The 19,360-nt window shown below is 44.3% G+C and overlaps 1 long non-coding RNA gene across 1 annotated transcript; it reads left to right on the plus strand.

Moving 5' to 3' along the window:
- The first annotated feature begins 12,163 nt into the window (after window positions 1-12,163).
- Window positions 12,164-18,522, plus strand: LOC144503172 (uncharacterized). The gene is made up of 4 exons (XR_013499422.1): window positions 12,164-12,274; window positions 15,521-15,624; window positions 17,179-17,252; window positions 18,493-18,522. It is a non-coding gene; the product is annotated as an uncharacterized LOC144503172 (long non-coding RNA).
- Window positions 18,523-19,360: the final 838 nt, after the last annotated feature.

Here is a 19,360-nt window from a genome sequence, read left to right on the forward strand (position 1 = left end):
CAGGCCAGCGGAGAGGCTTCACAGAGAAGGGTCTCAGGTTGGGGCGCATCGTCAGCAGCAAGGATGGGAGTGTGGCTCTCAGTGGGCCCTCCCTTCACGATGCTGGGTCCTTTGACCAGGTACTGAGTGCCTTTGAATGAGAGACCACCTTGCGTCCCTCCCCCTAACCCCAGAGATCACAAGCAATCCACACGGATTTGCTTTATCATGCAGATGTTTGGTGACAAGCCAGCCTGCCTCTGGGTTAATGCCTCAAGAATTAAGAAGTCCTTAACTGGGCATTAATTGCCCTAAATTGGGGGTCCAGTGAGACCGCCATCCACAGGCCTTCCCGCAATGAACTTAATCAGAGTGAAGGCTGGAAGGCGGTTGAGTCACCACCCACCACCATCCTGTCATTATTTCACCATTCCACGTTAAGCTACATCCATTGCCTGTTTGCCCATTCTGCCAACTTGTCGGTATCCTCCTGAAATCTTCTATTGTTCCTTCTGTTGTTTGTCAAGCTCTGTACTTTTATCAACAGTAAATACCAATATCACCCTACCTATGGACAAGTATAGAGTGTGTGTTAACCCTGTTACATCGTCAAATGTGCCTCTTCTTCTGCATATCCATGTTGGCTGCTTTTGATTATTTATGTTGGCTATTTCTAATGATCTCAGGAATCTCTAAATCCCACTAATTCAATCTCAAATAATTTGTTCCAAATTCTTATCCTTTTTTAATTAATTTGTGGGTCATGGGCGTCGCTGGCTGGCCAGCATTTATTGTCCATCCCTAGTTGCCCTGGGAGGGCTGTTGAGAGTCAACCATATTGCTGTGGCTCTGGAATCATATGTAGGCCAGACCAGGTAAGGATGGCAGATTATTCCCTAAAGGACCTTAGTGAACCAGATGGGTTTTTCCAACAATCGACAATGGTTTCATGGTCATCTGTAGATTCTTAATTCCAGATAATTTTTGTTGAGTGCAAATTCCACCATCTGCCGTGACGAGATTCGAACCCGGGTCCCCAGAACATTCGCTGAGTTTCTGGATTAATAGTCTAGCGATAATACTACTAGGCCAACACCTCCCCCGATGACTTACACCTGATGTTAAATTTACAGGTCTGCCTATCTCACCCTTTTTGAACTGGAGTGTCACATTGTCTTCCTCCTGGTCCAATAGCACAGTTTATATATCTAAACAACATTACGTGATTGTGGTCTGAATTTCTGCCATTTCCTCTCTGATTTACTTCAACAGCCTAGAGTACGCCTTATCAGGATTAGGTGACTTATCCAAATTCTGCTCTACCACTCGCACTCATGTAGTTCTTTAATATTATTAACCTTGTTTCACCATAACCCTCAATTTATTTTTACTGTTATCTGCTGAACCATGAATTCAATACATTTGCAGTACATCTTGTTATCTTTCTGGAATTATATTTATTTTGTATTCAATCCATTTCATAGTTGAAGATTTTCCACTGCTGGCCCATATACAATTTGCTAACTTTACTGTCCAGTTATTTTGCATCACATTCTTTCTTATCTCATTGGACTTGGTCTTTTTGTTTCAAATTCCACACCATTATCTTTGATTCTCCAGTATCATTTCCTATTTTCTTACAGAGCTTAACGATATACCCTTCTGTCAATTACTTTGTTTCCCAGAATTATACTTCTTTATTCCTTCATGGGACATGGACATTGCTGGCTGGGCCAACATTTGTTGCCCAACCCTAATTGCCCTTGAGTTGAGTGGATTGCTAGGCCGTTTCACCAGACAGTTAAGAGTCAATCACATTATTGTGGTCTGGAATCATGTCTCGACCAGACCAGGTAAGGGTGGCGAATTTCCTCCCCTAAAGTACGTCAATGAACCAGATGGGTTTTTACAACAAATGATGATCATTTCACCCTGGCTATGACAGGGAGGATTTTTCAATTCCTTTTGCGATGGGATTTGAGTCCATGTCCCTGGAGCACATATAGGGCCTTTAGATTACCAGCCCAGTGACATTGCCACTGGCCCACTATCTCCCCAAAATGTTGGGGTAGATGGAATCATCTGAAACTTGTCAGCACTAGAATCCAAATCCCCGCCTTGACATAGAATCATGGAATCCTATGATGCAGAAGGAGGCCACCCGGCCCAAAGAATCTGCCTGACTACAATCCCACACAAGCCCTATCCCCATAACCCCAAGAGCCTAGCTAGTCCCCCTGACACTAAGGGGCAATTTAGCATGGCCAATCCACCTAACCCACACATCTGTAGACAGAGACTCGAATGAAAATCCAGTGCTTTAGCCCGTTCAGCCACACTACCATAGATGTCAATTAGTGATTCTTTTTTTGTTGGATTAGAAAGACACTAATCCAGGAAGCACATTTGTGTGCATTTGAAAGAGCGTTCTCACCTTAACCACAAATAGTACCATTATAGTCATCCATCTTAAGATGGTTAAAATCACACAATATATTGCCTTTTTATCTCGCTGTCTGAACTGCATAACATCTTTACCTTTATCTCATCTCTATCATTCTTTCTGCTGCTTCAGATTTTCCTGTATTTTGCCCACTGGATACTGGATTTCCCATAAGCAGTGAATAAATGAACATTGAGTGGGGAGGATCATGCACCTATTAATGTGCTTAAGAATGCTCTACTATCCATTATGGCTAACATTCATGCTCCTCAATTGTTCCTGCTTTAGTTCCTCCTCACTCATATGTGTCACCCAGTGCTTACTGTTCAACCTCGCATTCTTCATCTGAATCTCTGGCGTAGGTATTTGCTGCGGTTGGGGAGAGGGCTGCTGTGTGTTATAGAATCATAAAATAGAATCCCTACAGTGCAGAAAGAGGCCATTTGGCCCATTATGTCTGCACCGACTCAGCATCGCACCCAGGCCCACCTGCCCTATCCCCAGAACCCGAACCCCTAGCCTGCACATCTGGGGATATTAAGAGACAATATAGCATGGCCAATTCACCTAACCTGCACATCTTTGGAGTGTGGAAGGAAACCAGAGCACCCGGAGGAAACCCACGCAGACACGGGGAGAATGTGCAAATTCCATACACACCAGTCACCCAAGGCTGGAATTGAACCAAGTCCTTGGTACTGTGAGGCAGCAGTGCTAATCACTGTGCCACTGTACCGCCCTTGTAGAGTCCTGTTCGATACTTCCATTGTTGCCTCAATCAGCCGCAACTTGGTAGTGGATAAATGATGATAAGTGAAGGAATAAAGGGTTATGGGGATCAGGTGAGAAAGTGCTGTTGAGGATTCTCATATCAATCATGATCTCATTGAATGACGGAGCAGACCCAAAGGGTTGAATGGCCTGCTTCAGCTCCTTCAGCTTATGGTCTTGAGAGTATGCAAACGCCACACAGACAGTCACTCGAGACCATAATTGAACCCAGGTCCCTGGCACTGTGAGGCAGCAGTGCTAACCACTGTGCCACCGTGCCACCCCGGTACATGCTCCAAATACCGGGGCACTGAAAGTTGATGCTCCTCGGCTAAACCTATAGGAAAATAATAGGTTCCAATATTTATTGTTATCAGCACAGTTTTCCTGTGACACATTTCAAACAGGCCCCTTGTAACATATTTCAAGCACACTTCTTGTAGCCATTTCAAATGCACCCACTGTAAAAAATTTCATCAGCCAATACATAACGTCCTGTTAAGATGTGTTGCTGCCTGGTAAGTTATGTTTTCATGGCCGGAAGACAAAGAGGCAATGTTGGTTCATAGCCTGGAGATGTGAGCTGTAGGCAACTGCTTAACTCTCATTATTTGTTCCTTTGGAGCCTCCAATGTTTGTTTGCCAGGTAGGTTAACAACTTCAGGTTATGGGTACCACTGTCATTTGATAACCTCTCCCCCTTTTGGTATGGGTTTCCTTTTACTGCAAAGCTAAAGGTTGACGAAGTGCTGACTGTTTCGAAAACCTTGCTATTGCTATGAAACAAAACCAGAATGCAGGAATGTGGAGACTTCTGTGAGTCCACTCCCAGATGGGGGAAAAAAACCAGTAAGATGAGGAAATAAGAATATAGGTCTGAACTGGTCTTGTATACTTTAAAATGGAACACCAGTAAAACAGGGAAATAAGAATACTGATTCGAACTGCTTTTCCTTTCCTTCTGGGATGACCATAGCTGAAAAGTTTACTTGGAACTTGGATGGTGTTATGGAGATAATGGTTGGTCCACTCTGCACAGGGGGAATGTGAGATGTGCTCAAACTATTCGAGGAGATCCTGCCCTGGTGCTGCAAGCCTAAATCGCCCCCATTGTTGAAATCTCCCTCACTAACATAAAGCATTGTCTTTGCAGCATTCCCCTGTTGTAATGTTTTTGTAGGGGTCCCAGAGATGGTCTCACACAGCCACTAAGGCTGCATATGTTACAACAGAACTTTAAAGGAATTAATTGGTCTTCCCTTCCTTATTTATATGGAGTTTCTTATTTGCATTGGGCGCCACTGTACAGTTAGACAAATGTTGGCTCCAACGTCAACTTTATGATCCAGAAGTTCTTGCTTGTAGTTATCATGTTGTAAAATTATTGCAACTATTTTCTTATCATGGTTTACTTTGGCAACAGAGGGCAGTTCACATTCCAGTACTCTGAATTTGTTTTTCTTGTTCTAGGTGGGTAATATTTAAGCAAATAAAAGTGGTTTGAACTAATAAGGCTGAGCTGTTTAAAATTTCCTATTGCAAGCTGGTATGAGGATTACATCACCAGCTTGTTTAAAGGGCCCTTGCTCCTGTTCTTGGTTCATGTAAAAACATTGATACTGCAGCGCGCCTGTTAACCCTGCGAGGACCAAAACTATGCCTTTCCAACAAAGTATAAAACTTGTGAAATGTGGCGCTGCTAAACAGACTTGCCTGGATTTTACTCTTGGGTAGAAGATGGTTTCAATAATTGTAATCAAGCACAGCAGAGATTATTGGAAGATCCTTATTCCGGGTGGAGATTAGCTTCATTTTTCCAGCTCATTAATCACAGCATCATATAAGGGAATGCCTTCCATTTAATCCTGTCAAAGAATGGCTGCTGGTAATGTGTCATAAGTAGCAACGTGTAAATTATTTTTAAAATCTCCTTTCGTCAATTTAGAGCTCATCGAGGTGTGAGCACAATTCCCATTTCAGGAATGTAAGGTCGGTAAAATGTTTTCCCTCAGGTCATCATAGAATCATATAATCCCTATAGTGCAGTGGGAGGCCATTTGGCCAATAGAGCCTGCAGCAACAACAATCCCACTCAGGCCCTACCCCTATAACCCCAGGTATTTACTCTGCCACTCCCCCTGATACTAAGGGGGAATTTGCCATGGACAATCAACCGAACCCGCACACCTTTGGAGTGTGGGAGAAAACCGGAGCACCCGGAGGATACCCACGCAGACACAGGGAGGATGTGAAAACTCCACGCAGACAGTCACCCAAGGCCAGAATTGATCCCAGGTCCCTGGTGCTGTGAGGCAGCAGTGCTAACCATTGTGCCCTGTGGAGCCCTGTTAGGTATTTCCATTGTTGCTTCAATCTGCCGCAACTTGGTAGTGGATACATGATGATAAGTGAAGGAATAAAGGGTTATGGGGATCAGGCGAGAAAGTGAAGTTGAGGATTATCATATCACATCAATCATGATCTCATTGAATGACGGAGTAGACCCAATGAGTTGAATGGCCTGCTTCTGTTCCTTCGGTTTATGGTCAGATAATCTTATGGTCTTATGTGTGGCACGGTGGCACAGTGGTTAGCACTGCTACCTCACAGCTCCAGGGACCCGGGTTCAATTCCCAGCATTGGTCACTGTCCTTGTGAAGCTTGCACGTTCTCCCAAGTTGGGCCGAAGGGCCTGTTTCCATGCTGTAAACCTCTAAACCTCTATGATGAATTGGCAACCCTTTGGTTTCTTTCACACAGTTGCCAAGTCATTCATTTTTATGCATTGCACATCTTCAAGGTTTCCAAGGTTGCCTTCCAATGGCTTGTTCAGTTTTCAGGCGAATAGAATCCTACAAGAACTCCTTTCAAGATGTATGTTCCTTAGATGGTGGCCATTTGCTTTCAGAGTCAGGACTAGCTGAGCTTGCAGCACTTTACGAACCAGTAAATGCTCAAAGGGAAAAGAAGTCCATCATATAAGTGGAGGCAGAAGTCCCTTCACCAGAATTCCTTTATTTACAATTTCAACAGCCGTAGTCAGAGTAAAATCAGTCAGCAGTCTACCTTTGGGAGTGCCAGAGGAACTGACAGTCCCGGTTAAATACAAGGAAAATACTCCCTGATCAGCCCATCAATTGATTCCTTAATCAGGGTGTTCATACTCCAATAGGCCAACCTCGATGGCCTGATTGAAGTCATTACAATAAGAGAGGGTGAGGATCCTGTAACGATCCTCCAATTATTGCCTTAACCCATTTGGAAGGAACTATTGGATTGGAATTGATGGGACTAATTGGAGGCAGTCATGGAGAGTGCATTTGGCATCTCCAATCTGTTACTCATGACTGACATATTTCCTTTCTGTCTAATTTTACACAACTCAGAGGGAGGCAGTGGTAATGTCATTGGACGAGTATTCCAGTGACTCGGGCTAATGCTCTGGGCACAAAGGTTTACATCCCATCACTGAAGCTGGTGGAGTTTAAATTCAATTCATAAAACCTGGGATTAAAAGCTGACCTCAGTGAGAGTGACCATGAATCTATAACCAATTGTCGTTAAAAATTCTTCCGGTTCACTAATTAGAAGGGAAATCTGCCATCCTAACTTGGTCACACCTACATGTGACTCTAGATCCACAGCAACGTGATTGACTCTTAACTGGCCTATGAAATGGCCCAGCAAACCACTTGGTTCAATGGGCAATTGTGGATGGGCAACAAATGTTGGCCTAGTCAGCAACACACACATCCTATGAAAGAATTTTTAAAAATCAAAAACTTGTATTCGCTACAAAGCACCAAACTGGTGCATTTGTCGAGGAATATTCATTGCAAGGAATGTGTTGCTGAAATCCCAAAGGAAAATACAGTAATCCTGGGGAAATGAGAATATTGGTACAAACGGTCTTTTCCTATTGAGGATCATTGCAATATTTGTTGCTCTTGTGTTTCCATTGGGGCGGCATGGCAGCGCAGTGGATAGCACTGCTGTCTCACAGCACCAAGGACCCAGGTTCAATTCCTGGCTTGGGTGACTGTCTGTGTGGAGTTTGCACATTCTCCCTGTGTCTGTGTGGGTTTTCTCCAGGTGCTCCGGTTTCCTCCCACAGTCCAAAGATGTGTGGGTTGTTTGGATTGGCTATGCCAAATTGCCCCTTAGTATCAGGGTGACTAGCTAGGGTAAATGCATGAGGTTACGGGGATCGGGCCTGGGTGGGATTATGGTCGGTGCTGACTCGATGGGCTGAATGGCCTTTTTCTGCACTGTACAATTCTATAAGTGTCCCTAAAATCTGCAAGCTGCACGATGCTGAACTTAACACCCCACAGCACTGGAGTATTACTGATGGGGATTCGAATATAAATTTAGACCCATCAGTTGAACATGCAACATGACTGAGGAGAAACAAGTGCAGGTGGCAGCAGGTGGCAGAGAACCAAGAAGTAGGTGGTTAAACATTCGGCTGACAAACTGCCATCAAGCTGCTAAATTCCAGCTCTTGTGTCTCTCAAGAGCTTGAATACATCTGCTGCTTTCTGAGCACTGTAAATTCATACAGCCATTTGAGAGCTTTCAAAACACCCTGTAAAGTATGGAGGAACACAGTAAGAAGTCTCACAACACCAGGTTAAAGTCCAACAGGTTTACATAAGAACATAAGAACTAGGAGCAGGATTAGGCCATCTAGCCCCTCAAGCCTGCTCTGCCATTTAATAAGATCATGGCTGATCTGATAGTGGGTTCAGTTCCACTTACCCGCCCGCTCCCCATAACCCTTAATTCCCTTAATGGTTAAAAATCTATCTATCTGTGACTTAAACACATTTAACGAGGTAGCCTCATTGGGCAGAGAATTCCAAAGATTCACTACCCTCTGGGAGAAGAAGTTCCTCCTCAACTCTGTTCTAAATTGACTCCCCCATATTTTGAGGCTATGCCCCCTTGTTCCTGTTTCCATCGTAAGTGGAAATAACCTCGCTGCTTCTACCCTGTCTAGCCCCTTCATTATCTTATAGGCTCTATAAGATCTCCCCTCAACCTTCTGAACTCCAATGAGTACAGGCCCAGTCTACTCAATCTCTCCTCATAAGCTAACCCCCTCATCTCCGGAATCAACCTGGTGAACCTTCTCTGTACCCCCTCCAAAGCTAATATATCCTTCCTTAAATAAGGGGACCAAAATTGTACACAGTACTCTAGGTGTAGCCTCACCAGTACCCTGCACAGTTGCAGCATGACCTCCCTGCTTTTATACTCCATCCCCTTCGCGATAAAGACCAACAGTCCATTTGCCTTCTTGATCACCTGCTGCACCTGCAAACTGAGTTTTTGTGATTCATGCACAAGGACCCCCAAGTCCCTCTGCACAGTAGCATGTTGTAATTTTTCACCGTTTATTTGGCAGCAAAAGCCACTAGCTTTTGGAGCACTCGCTGCTCCTTCATCAGGTGAGTGGGATTTCAGTTCACAAACAGGACATATAAAGACACAAACTCAATTTACAAAATAATGGTTGGAATGCGAGTCTTTACAGGTAATCAAGACTTAAAGGTGCAGGCAATGTGAGTGGAGAGAGGGTTAAGCGCAGGTTAAAGAGATGTGTATTGTCTCCAGCTGGGACAGTTAGTGAGATTTTGCAAGCCCAGACAAGTCGTGGGGGTTACAGATAGTGTGACATGGCTATCAGCCAGGTTCCACACACATGAGGGCGGCCTCAACCGGGATCTTGGGTTTGTGTCACACTATCTGTAACCCCCAAGACTTGCCTGAGCTTGCAAAATCTCACTAACTGTCCTGTCTGGAGACAATACACATCTCTAGCCTGTGCTTAACACTCTCTCCACTACATTGTCTGTACCTTTGAGACTTGATTACTTGTAAAGACTCGCATTCCAACCATTATTTTGTAAATTGAGTTTGTTTCTTTATATTCTCTGTTTGTGAACAGAACTCCCACTAACCTGACGAAAGCTAGTGGCTTTTGCTACCAAATAAACTTGTTGAACTTTAACCTGGTGTTGTGAGACTTCTTACTGTGTTTACCCCAGTCCAATGCCAGCATCTCCACATCAAGTATGGAGGAGTCAGGGCGGCATAGTGGCACAGTGATTAGCACTGCTGCCTCATGGCGCCATGGACCTGGGTTCAATTCTGGTCTTGGGTGACTGTCTGTGTGGAGTTTGCACATTCTGCCCATGTCTGTTGGGTTTCCTCTGGTGCTCCAATTTCCTCCCACACTCCAAAGATGCACAGGTTATGTGCATTGGCCATGCTAAATTGCCCCTGAGTGTCCCAGGATGTCCCGTGGGATTACAGGGATAGGGTGGAGGAGAGGGCCTGAGTAAGATACTCTCTCAGAGAGTCAGTGTAGACTCGATGGTCCGGATGGTCTCTTCTGCACTGTAGGGATTCTATGATTCTATTCTATGATTATTTGGGTGGTATTTTATCAGCACATAAGCCACCCGAGGCTAATGGAGAATGCGGTACTCCGAGCTTCGCCCACCCCTGCAATCAGGCCGGGTCCGCCAGTAAAATTCTGACCTGTGAGTCCACTAACTGTACCTGTGCGGTGCCTTTTGACATCTTTACTGAAGAGCAGTCCACCCTGGAACACATATCATCTCCAAGGCAACCTGCAACACAGGTTCCCTTACCAGTCCAGAGTTCTTGCAGCAATGTGATCCTGTGGATACATTGCACTCCAACATCCATTAGTTAGTTGTGCCTGGGCTCACCCGGCTGAGAAACCTTCTGGAAAGCGCCTTGCTGCAGGGCTGCAGCTTTCAGGCCTGCAATCTGCTTTGAGGCTTTTGGAAACCTGAACCTTACCACTTCATCCGCCCCGGGTGCAGATCCTGCCCGAGGGCCAACGGAGATTTCTGTTGTGGGACCCTCGCCCGCCCTGGAATCAGAGCAGGCGAGAGTCCCACAACAGAAATCCCCGTTGGCCTCGGGCGGGATCTTACTGTCTCGCCCAAGCAAGGCCGTAAAATCCAGTGTGAGATAATAAATCTAGATTTCAAAATGTTCAGGCTGTGGGTAGGAGGACAAGCATGTCAGTACAGCCTCTCCTAATATGCCCTTCTTTGATTTGGTCTCACTTTGTGCTTTGTTCCTGTTCTTTGTAGCAGCTTAGGACATCTGTCGATACTAAAGGCACTATTTAAACACAAGTTATTGTTATTTTTATTTAAAAATTAGAAAAGAGAGCAGAATGTTCAGAAGGCCATTAAACATTGTAATGGCACCATAACAGAATGGCATCAAGATTTATATGCTGGGAAACAGTAGGACTACAGCCACTTTACACGTATCTCTGTTCCCGAATGATCCACTTTGTTGATGAAAGCTGGGAGCTAAATGAACTGTTTAAAGTTTAAGTTTATTTATTAGTGTCACAAGTAGGCTTACATTAACACTGCAATGAAGTTACTGTGAAAATCCCCAAGTCGCTGCACTCCTGTGTCTGTTCGGGTACACTCACCTGATGAAGGAGCAGCGCTCCGAAAGCTCGTGCTACCAAATAAACCTGTTGGACTTTAACCTGGTGTTGTGAGACTACCTACTGTTCGGGTACACTGAAGGAGAATTTAGCATGGCCAATGCACCTAACCAGCACGTCTTTCGGACTGTGGGAGGAAACCGGAGCACCCGGAGGAAACCCATGCGGACACGGGAAGAACGTGTAGACTCCACATAGACAGTGACCCAAGCCGGGAATCAAACCCGGGTCTCTGGTGCTGTGAGACAGCAGTGCTAACCACTGTGCTACCGAGCTGCCCCATTGTGATTAAACTGGCAAGATTGGTGTTGGTTCTGATGATTTTTATGATAATCCTGATTCAAACTGCAACAAGGGGAGTCTGTAGGGTAAGGAGACAAGTGCAGTAGACAAGCAGCAAAAGAATTCACAACATGCCAAGCATTGGTAGTTACTTGGAAGTTTAGCCAGTTTTCTCCTCTGGCTAATGATCAGCTTACTATTAATAGAAATAGAATAGAATCCCTACAGTGCAGAGGGAGGCCATTCGGCCCATTGAGTCTGCACCGACAACAATCCCACACAGCCCCTATCCCCGCAACCCCACATATTTACCCTGCTAGTCCCCTGACCCTAAATGGCAATTTAATATGAATAATCAACCTAACTGCACATCTTTGGACTGTGGGAGGAAACCGGAGCACCCGAAGGAAACCCATGCAGACACGAAGAGAATGTGCAAACTCCACACAGACAGAGACCCAAGCTGGGAATTGAACCCAGGTCCCTGGTGCTTTGAGGCACCAGTGCTAATCACCATGCCAAACTGATCAAACAAGAAGAAAGATTTTGCATTTGCATCAGGATGTCCCAAAGTGCTTCACTGCCACTCAGATACGCTTGAAGTGTGCTCACTGCTGTTATGTAGGCAAGCATGGTCGTAAATTTCTACTTTGAACACTCCGACAAGCAGCAGTGAGGGAAATAACCAGTTAACAATCTATATTGGTGGCATTGGTTATGGGTTGAACATTGGTCAGGTGCTTGGTTGAACCCTCCAGCTTGTTTTTGAATTGCATCATGGAACCCTTTGCATTTCCCTGAGTCAGGCTGACAGAGCCTTGTGTTAACCTTGTTTAAGCACTGTGATGATGCACCGCTCCCTCAGTGCTCCACTCACAAGTGTCAGCCTAGATTATGGGCTCAAGTCCTGGAATGGTACCTAACGCTTGACCTTCTAACTCAGAACGTTACCACTGAGCAAAGGTAACATTAAGCCTCAAAGCCCCTGATGTCTATTAGGGCCCATAGGTGGGGAAAACAGATTCTTCCCCCCCCCCCCCCCCCCGCCCTTCTACTGCAGTGGGTCATCACAGGGGAAGTGATTGTGTTCTCACCTTGACATCTCCTTGTAGGTGTCCCTGGATCACCATCAGGGAGCCAAATTCTAATCAAATTTTCTCTTCTCCAGCTCAGGGAAGCTGAGGTCAGCTGTACTAATTGTATCCCTGCCCTGTTTGGAGATCAGCTTGCACATGACAGACTAGTCTGCATGACTCAGCAACATTGCCCAATGAAGAGGACTCGTTATGGTTCATAATCATTTATAAATTACTTGTATCTAGAGTGTAAAATTCCTAGATTATCTGTGCCTGCCTAGTTATTGTGGTCTGGGTGTGTTAGTGCGAGCAGATAGCTTTGCCTAGATACAAGAAGGATATCAATATTTGCAGTGTGATTGCTGGGGAGGTCCAATTAGCCTGTACCATGGCCTCGGGAAATGATAGAATTATTCCATGATGGTGAAGACACTTCACCAGCCCACAAGTCCTGGCCTGCGGCTCAAATATTGGTTAATGGTGCAGAATGCAACTAATCGCCTCCCGGAAATGACCAAGAATTACCAGATACAAGAAACTGCAACTCGGTACAACTAGAGAGTGAGTAACCCTTACCCTGCCAAATAAATAACTCTGTACAGTTACACTGTGAGTAAAACCTTACCCTGTTAAAGAAACACAAACTCTATACAGTTACACTGTGAGTAAACCCTTACCCTGTTAAATAAACACAAAGTCTGTACATTTACGCAGTGAGCAATCCTTACCCTGCTGAATAAACAACTCTGTACAGCTGCACGGAGTAACCCTTACCCTGTTAAATAAACACAAAGTCTGTACAGTTACACAGTGAGCAACCGTTACCCTGTTCAACAAACAACACTCTACAGTTACACAGTGAACAATCCTTACCCTGCTGAATAAACAATTCTGTACAGATACATAGTGAACAATCCTTACCCTGTTCAACAAACAACACTCTACAGTTACACAGTGAACAATCCTTACCCTGCTGAATAAACAATTCTGTACAGATACACAGTGAACAATCCTTACCCTGCTGAATAAACAATTCTGGACAGATACACAGTGAACAATCCTTACCCTGCTGAATAAACAATTCTGGACAGATACACAGTGAACAATCCTTACCCTGTTGAATAAACAATTCTGTACAGATACACAGTGAACAATCCTTACCCTGCTGAATAAACAACTCTGTACAGATACACAGTGAGCAATCCTTACCCTGCTGAATAAACAACTCTGTACAGATACACAGTGAACAATCCTTACCCTGCTGAATAAACAATTCTGTACAGATACACAGTGAACAATCCTTACCCTGCTGAATAAACAACTCTGTACAAATACACAGTGAACAATCCTTACCCTGCTGAATAAACAACTCTGTACAGTTACACAGTGAACAATCCTTACCCTGCTGAATAAACAACTCTGTACAGATACACAGTGAACAATCCTTACCCTGCTGAATAAACAATTCTGTACAGATACACAGTGAACAATCCTTACCCTGCTGAATAAACAACTCTGTACAGATACACAGTGAACAATCCTTACCCTGCTGAATAAACAACTCTGGACAGATACACAGTGAACAATCCTTACCCTGCTGAATAAACAATTCTGTACAGATACACAGTGAACAATCCTTACCCTGCTGAATAAACAACTCTGTACAGATACACAGTGAACAATCCTTACCCTGCTGAATAAACAACTCTGTACAAATACACAGTGAACAATCCTTACCCTGCTGAATAAACAACTCTGTACAGTTACACAGTGAACAATCCTTACCCTGCTGAATAAACAACTCTGTACAGTTACACAGTGAACAATCCTTACCCTGCTGAATAAACAACTCTGTACAGATACACAGTGAACAATCCTTACCCTGCTGAATAAACAATTCTGTACAGATACACAGTGAACAATCCTTACCCTGCTGAATAAACAATTCTGTACAGATACACAGTGAACAATCCTTACCCTGCTGAATAAACAACTCTGGACAGATACACAGTGAACAATCCTTACCCTGCTGAATAAACAATTCTGTACAGATACACAGTGAGCAATCCTTACCCTGCTGAATAAACAATTCTGTAGAGATACACAGTGAGCAATCCTTACCCTGCTGAATAAACAATTCTGTACAGATACACAGTGAACAATCCTTACCCTGCTGAATAAACAACTCTGTACAGATACACAGTGAACAATCCTTACCCAGCTGAATAAACAACTCTGTACAGATACACAGTCTGGAATCCTTACCCTGCTGAACATACAACTCTGTACAGATACACAGTGAGCAATCCTTACCCTGTTCAACAAACAGTGAGCAATCCTTACCCTGCTGAACCGCTACAATCAGAATCATAGAATCCCTAGAGTACAGAAGGAGGCCATTTGGTCTATCGATTCTGCACCGACCACAATGCCACCAGGCCCTATTCTCGTAACCCCCACATATTGACCCTGCTAATCCCCTGACTCTGGGGTCAATTTAGCATGACCAATTAACCTAACCTGTACACCTTTGGACTGTGGGGGGAAACCGGGGCACCCAGAGGAAACCCACTCTGGCACGGGGAGAAGGTGCAAGCTCTACACAGACAGTGACCCAAGGCCGGAATTGAACCCAGATCCCTGGTGCTGTGAGGCAGCAGTGCTAACCACTGTGCCGCCCCTAAATAGCAAATATCAGCAGACCTTACTCTGTTAAATAAGCAAGTTTGTACATTTTGTAGAAAGTGAGAAATACCCTGCTGAATAAAGAATTCTATACAGTTATGGTTCATAATCCTGACCATGCTGAATAATTAGCAACACTGTACAATTATAAAATGAGTAACCCTAATCCTGTTCAGTGGCCAGCAGTTCATAATAGCCACTTTAATTAATGCTTAACTTGCCCCAGGGTCAAATATATTTCTCTTTAAGAAGTTAGGATTTGCTTTCCCCTTGCTCCAGTATGCAGGCTGAGGTGTCCATCTATTGCCTCAGAACACTTGCCTTTCCTATTTTGAAAACAAATTAGGAAATCTCACAATCAGTCGAACAATGGCCAATTTCAGCACAATATTGAATCGTGCTTCTCAAATGACTGAGAGGACTGGTGCCGTGCAAACCTACCAAGCTAGGAAAATCAGCTGGTTCTTTCAGAGAATGGCATTGCTGCCCCAGGGGCTGACCTGACTCTGACTCTTTCAACGCATTGCAAGTTGAGAGGTATGGGAGGAATTCATCTGAAGGGCAAAGGTTGATGCAAATAATTGTCTCTGTGTGAGTGAGATTTCTTTACATGAGCAGTAGCTGGAGAAACATAGAGGCTTTAGATTTCTATATGGTTAAGCATGAGGGAAAATGTATTTCACAATGTACATTATTATCCAGTACTATTCTCACTCCTTGTTATGTATGTTTGTGGCATTCCCTTTGTAACATCACTCTTCTTGTCACATGCAGACTTGTGGAGACGTTACCCAGATTGCTAATTGGCAGATAACACAAAACTGGGAAGGACTGTTGATCTGGATGAAGCAGCCAAGGAAAAATGAGTGGCAGACCAAGTACAGTACAGATAATCACATCTTGCTCAGTGTTCTGATACTGTCTCCTCGCTGCACCTTGTTCCCTCTCTCCTAAAATCTTTGTTCCTACTACACACCGTAAGCCCACCCAGAATTTCAGCTCACGATAACCCCACTCGGTTCCTTCTTCAGCATCTGCACCCTGTGATTCCTCATCCTTGATGACTTCAATCTTCATCTCAATTCATCTTGCCCTTTTTCATTTGAGATCGTGAAACTCTCACTTCATATAAACTCCTTCATGATGGCTATTCCCTTCAATTTGCCATCTCATACTTTACTGATGCCATTGGACTTCATCCAAGTCATGGTCATCGCTCACCACTTCTGTGTATCTCCATCACCTGCAACCCCCTAATCCCTTTCAGCCCTCCTTCTCTCTGTGTATACCTCTAAACTCTCACTTATAACTGCATGTTCAATCTTCCAGTTGCCTAACCTTTCGGACGCTATGGCGCTTATCTAGCTGTTGATCCATTCAACCATTCCCTCACTTTCATCTTGGTGTCCTGGTTCCCAGTTGAAACTCTTATTGTTCCTGTTCCCAGTTGATCTTCCTGATATGGCTCCCATTTTCATCCCTTTAAATACAAGTGGCACAGACTTCAATAATTTGGTGCTTCACTTGTTTAGCCATTCATCATTGAATCTAGTTGGACCACATTGGACCTCAATCTCCTACTCCACAGCCAACCCATACTCCAAAAGCTTGATGGAAAGCAAATATTACCTCTACTTTCACTAATACCAGTGAGCTCTTCGAATCTTTGTCTCCTTCTCTCTCCAACTTTTCCTCCAATAACTTGTCAAATAACTTCTTGACACAGATACCATCAGCTTCCCCAGCCATTTAGAATGTCAGCATTCAAACTGACCCGGGGTTTAGCTTCTGTCCTGTATAATCTCCATGACCTAATGACTATATAGCATCCCCGCCTCCACCACTGTTGCAATCAATTTGTTACTGAAACACCTATCCGTGTCTAAAATGCTTTCCTGGCCCTCCTCCCATCCTCTAAGTTCTGTAAATTTCAGCTCCATGAGAACGCTGCTGTCTGTATCCTATTCCGCACTAAGGGTGCACTATCAACTATCACTCCTTTCTTTGCTGGCCTATTGCCTCCAATCTGAAATCTTCACCCTTGTGTTAAATTCCTTCATGATTTTGCCCTACTCTATCACTGTAACCTCCTCCAGCTCTACAACCCCTCCAACTCTGACCTCTGGCAGATTCCCCATCCATTCAACCTACCATTGGTAGCCACACCTTCAGCCAGTTAGACCTCATGCTGTAAAACACTCTGTTAAACATTCCTACCTTTCCGCTTCCATCTTGTTTCTTAAAGAACTTTTAGTTGCCTTACTTTTAGTCACTTTTTTTTGTCTTGGTACCCATTTCTTGTCTGATTATAGCTCTGCGAAAAACTTGGGATTTTTATTTACAGTAAAGTAAACTTTATCTACAGTCAAGGTGCTATATAAAAGCAAGTTGTTGTTTTATTTCTGACTATTCGGTTCAACTTTGATTACCAGGATATAAAGGGAACAGCCAAGTCTTGGAGACAGCACAGGGAAGATTCAGGAGACACTAGCATCTGAGTTATGAGGTAAGACTTGCTGTTTATCTTTGGAAGGTGAAATTTGACAGTGGACCTTACGGAATTAAACAAAATATTAAAACCAAAGGTAAAGTAATTTTGGAGCATTACTTCAAAGGATGCCAGGTTAATAGTATAAGGAAACCAATGCAGAAACTAAGGAAATAAATAGCTGGAAGAAGCCAAGAAGTAATTTTATCACACAGAGTAATCAAAGCTCTGAACTGGCTTCTGAATAGGGGAGGCAAAAACTTAACAGTCATTAGAGAGGCAGAACAAATGATGGGAAATTTAAGGGTGTGATTTTACGACCTCACCCCGCCTGACCTTCAGGGAGGTGAGGTGGTAGGATCGGGCAGGAGGCGAGAAATGAGGAATGTATCTAGTTTCGCGCCTCCCTCCATCGTTTTGCTGGTGAAATCGGCAAAGTCAATTTCAATATTAATGACATGCTTGGCGTGTCATTAACAAGTCCCAGACGCTCTTGTCAAGGCTCACTTGTGTCAACTACCTCGCCAGTCGAGGTTCGCCCTGATGAGAATCATGGATGGTCTCCACCAGCAGAACCAGACATGATGGCCTCACCGGGGGATCATTTTGTCTGCCTCTCTAATGACTCTTAAGTTGTCAAGACTCTAGAGACCCAAAGCATACCGTTCATAGGGAAGGAAAGAAGAGAGTGCAGAATGTAGTGTTACAGTCATAGCTAGGGTGTTGAGAAAGATCAACTTAATGCGAGGTAAGTCCATTCAAAAGTCTGTTGGCAGCGGGGAAGAAGCTGTTCTTGAGTTGGTTAGTACGTGGTCTTCGACTTTTGTATCGTTTTCCTGATGGAAGAAGGTGGAAGAGAGAATGTCCAGGGCGCGTGGGGTTCTTGATTATGCTGGCTGCTTTTCTGAGGCAGCGGAAGTGTAAACAGTGTCAATGGATGGGAGGCTGATTTGAGTGATGGACTGGGCTTCATTCATGACCCTTTATAGTTTCTTGTGAACTTGGACAGAGCAGGAGGCATACCAAGCTGTAATACAACCAGAAAGAATGCTTTCTAGGGTGCATCCGTAGTGAGAGTTGTAACGGACATGCCAAATTTCCTTAGTCTCCTGAGAAAGTAGAGGCATTGGTGGGCTTTCTTAACTATAGCGTCACACTCTAAGTCTTTTATTTTGGATATATGAAGTGAAGCTGACAAAATAATCTTTCTTATCTCTTTCTAATGTACAACCTTGTTAATTGTGGCATTTAATGGCAGAATCAGAAGTCGGGAGGCGGACATCAAGGAGCAGCCCTGAGATATGTCGTGAATTCCAGAAAATCAATTCATACCTGTCCAACAGAATGATGGTAACTGATTTATTTTTCACATTGTCCAACCACTTTCTGGATGAAGAAATTACTCATGAATTCCCTATTGGATTTATTCTGGGTTGTCTTCTATCTATGGCCCCATCTCCCTCACAGATGGAGCCAATCACCCCCCCCCCCCCCCCCCCCACTTGGTGGTAGGGGCGGGCAGTCTTGTGAGAACTGCAAAATCAGTTTGATGCCAGGAACTTGCGACCTCGATTATCATGGTGGGAATAATGGCAGGTTGCCATTCCCTCCAGAGACCATCAGGAAATCCTTTTGAACTTCAAGTGAAATTTTCCCTCGCTGTCCAATAGTCCCCCTTGTGGATATGATTTCACACCGGTCCAGAGCATGTCCAGATCAATGTGGTATGGTTATATCAGGACTGAATAAAGACTTGGGGCAGCTTGCAAAGAGTGAAGGAGATGGAGTGACCATGGACCCTGGAAAGTCATGTGCAACACTAAGGGGTATGGAGCACATATATCATCACATGGATTCTCGAGCTACAGTTGTCTGGGCGCCTTTTAAATATGGCAGCCAGATATGACGGCGGGACATGTGACATCCTTGTGTAAAACATTGAGAAACTCCTGGCTGCATAGTTCATGAGCCCAGTATTGCATGATTCGATGTGATTTCCTGCTGAGCTCTGCAGTGGCAAATACTCTCGCTTCCCGCCCCCGCCACGGGACTTAGACCCGGAGTGGAAAGTCACAGCCTCCATGTCTACCATAACAAACCCTTTCATAAATTGAAAGACCTCTGGA

The sequence above is a fragment of the Mustelus asterias genome, chromosome 13 (assembly GCF_964213995.1).
Source record: "Mustelus asterias chromosome 13, sMusAst1.hap1.1, whole genome shotgun sequence".
Lineage (NCBI taxonomy): Eukaryota > Metazoa > Chordata > Chondrichthyes > Carcharhiniformes > Triakidae > Mustelus > Mustelus asterias.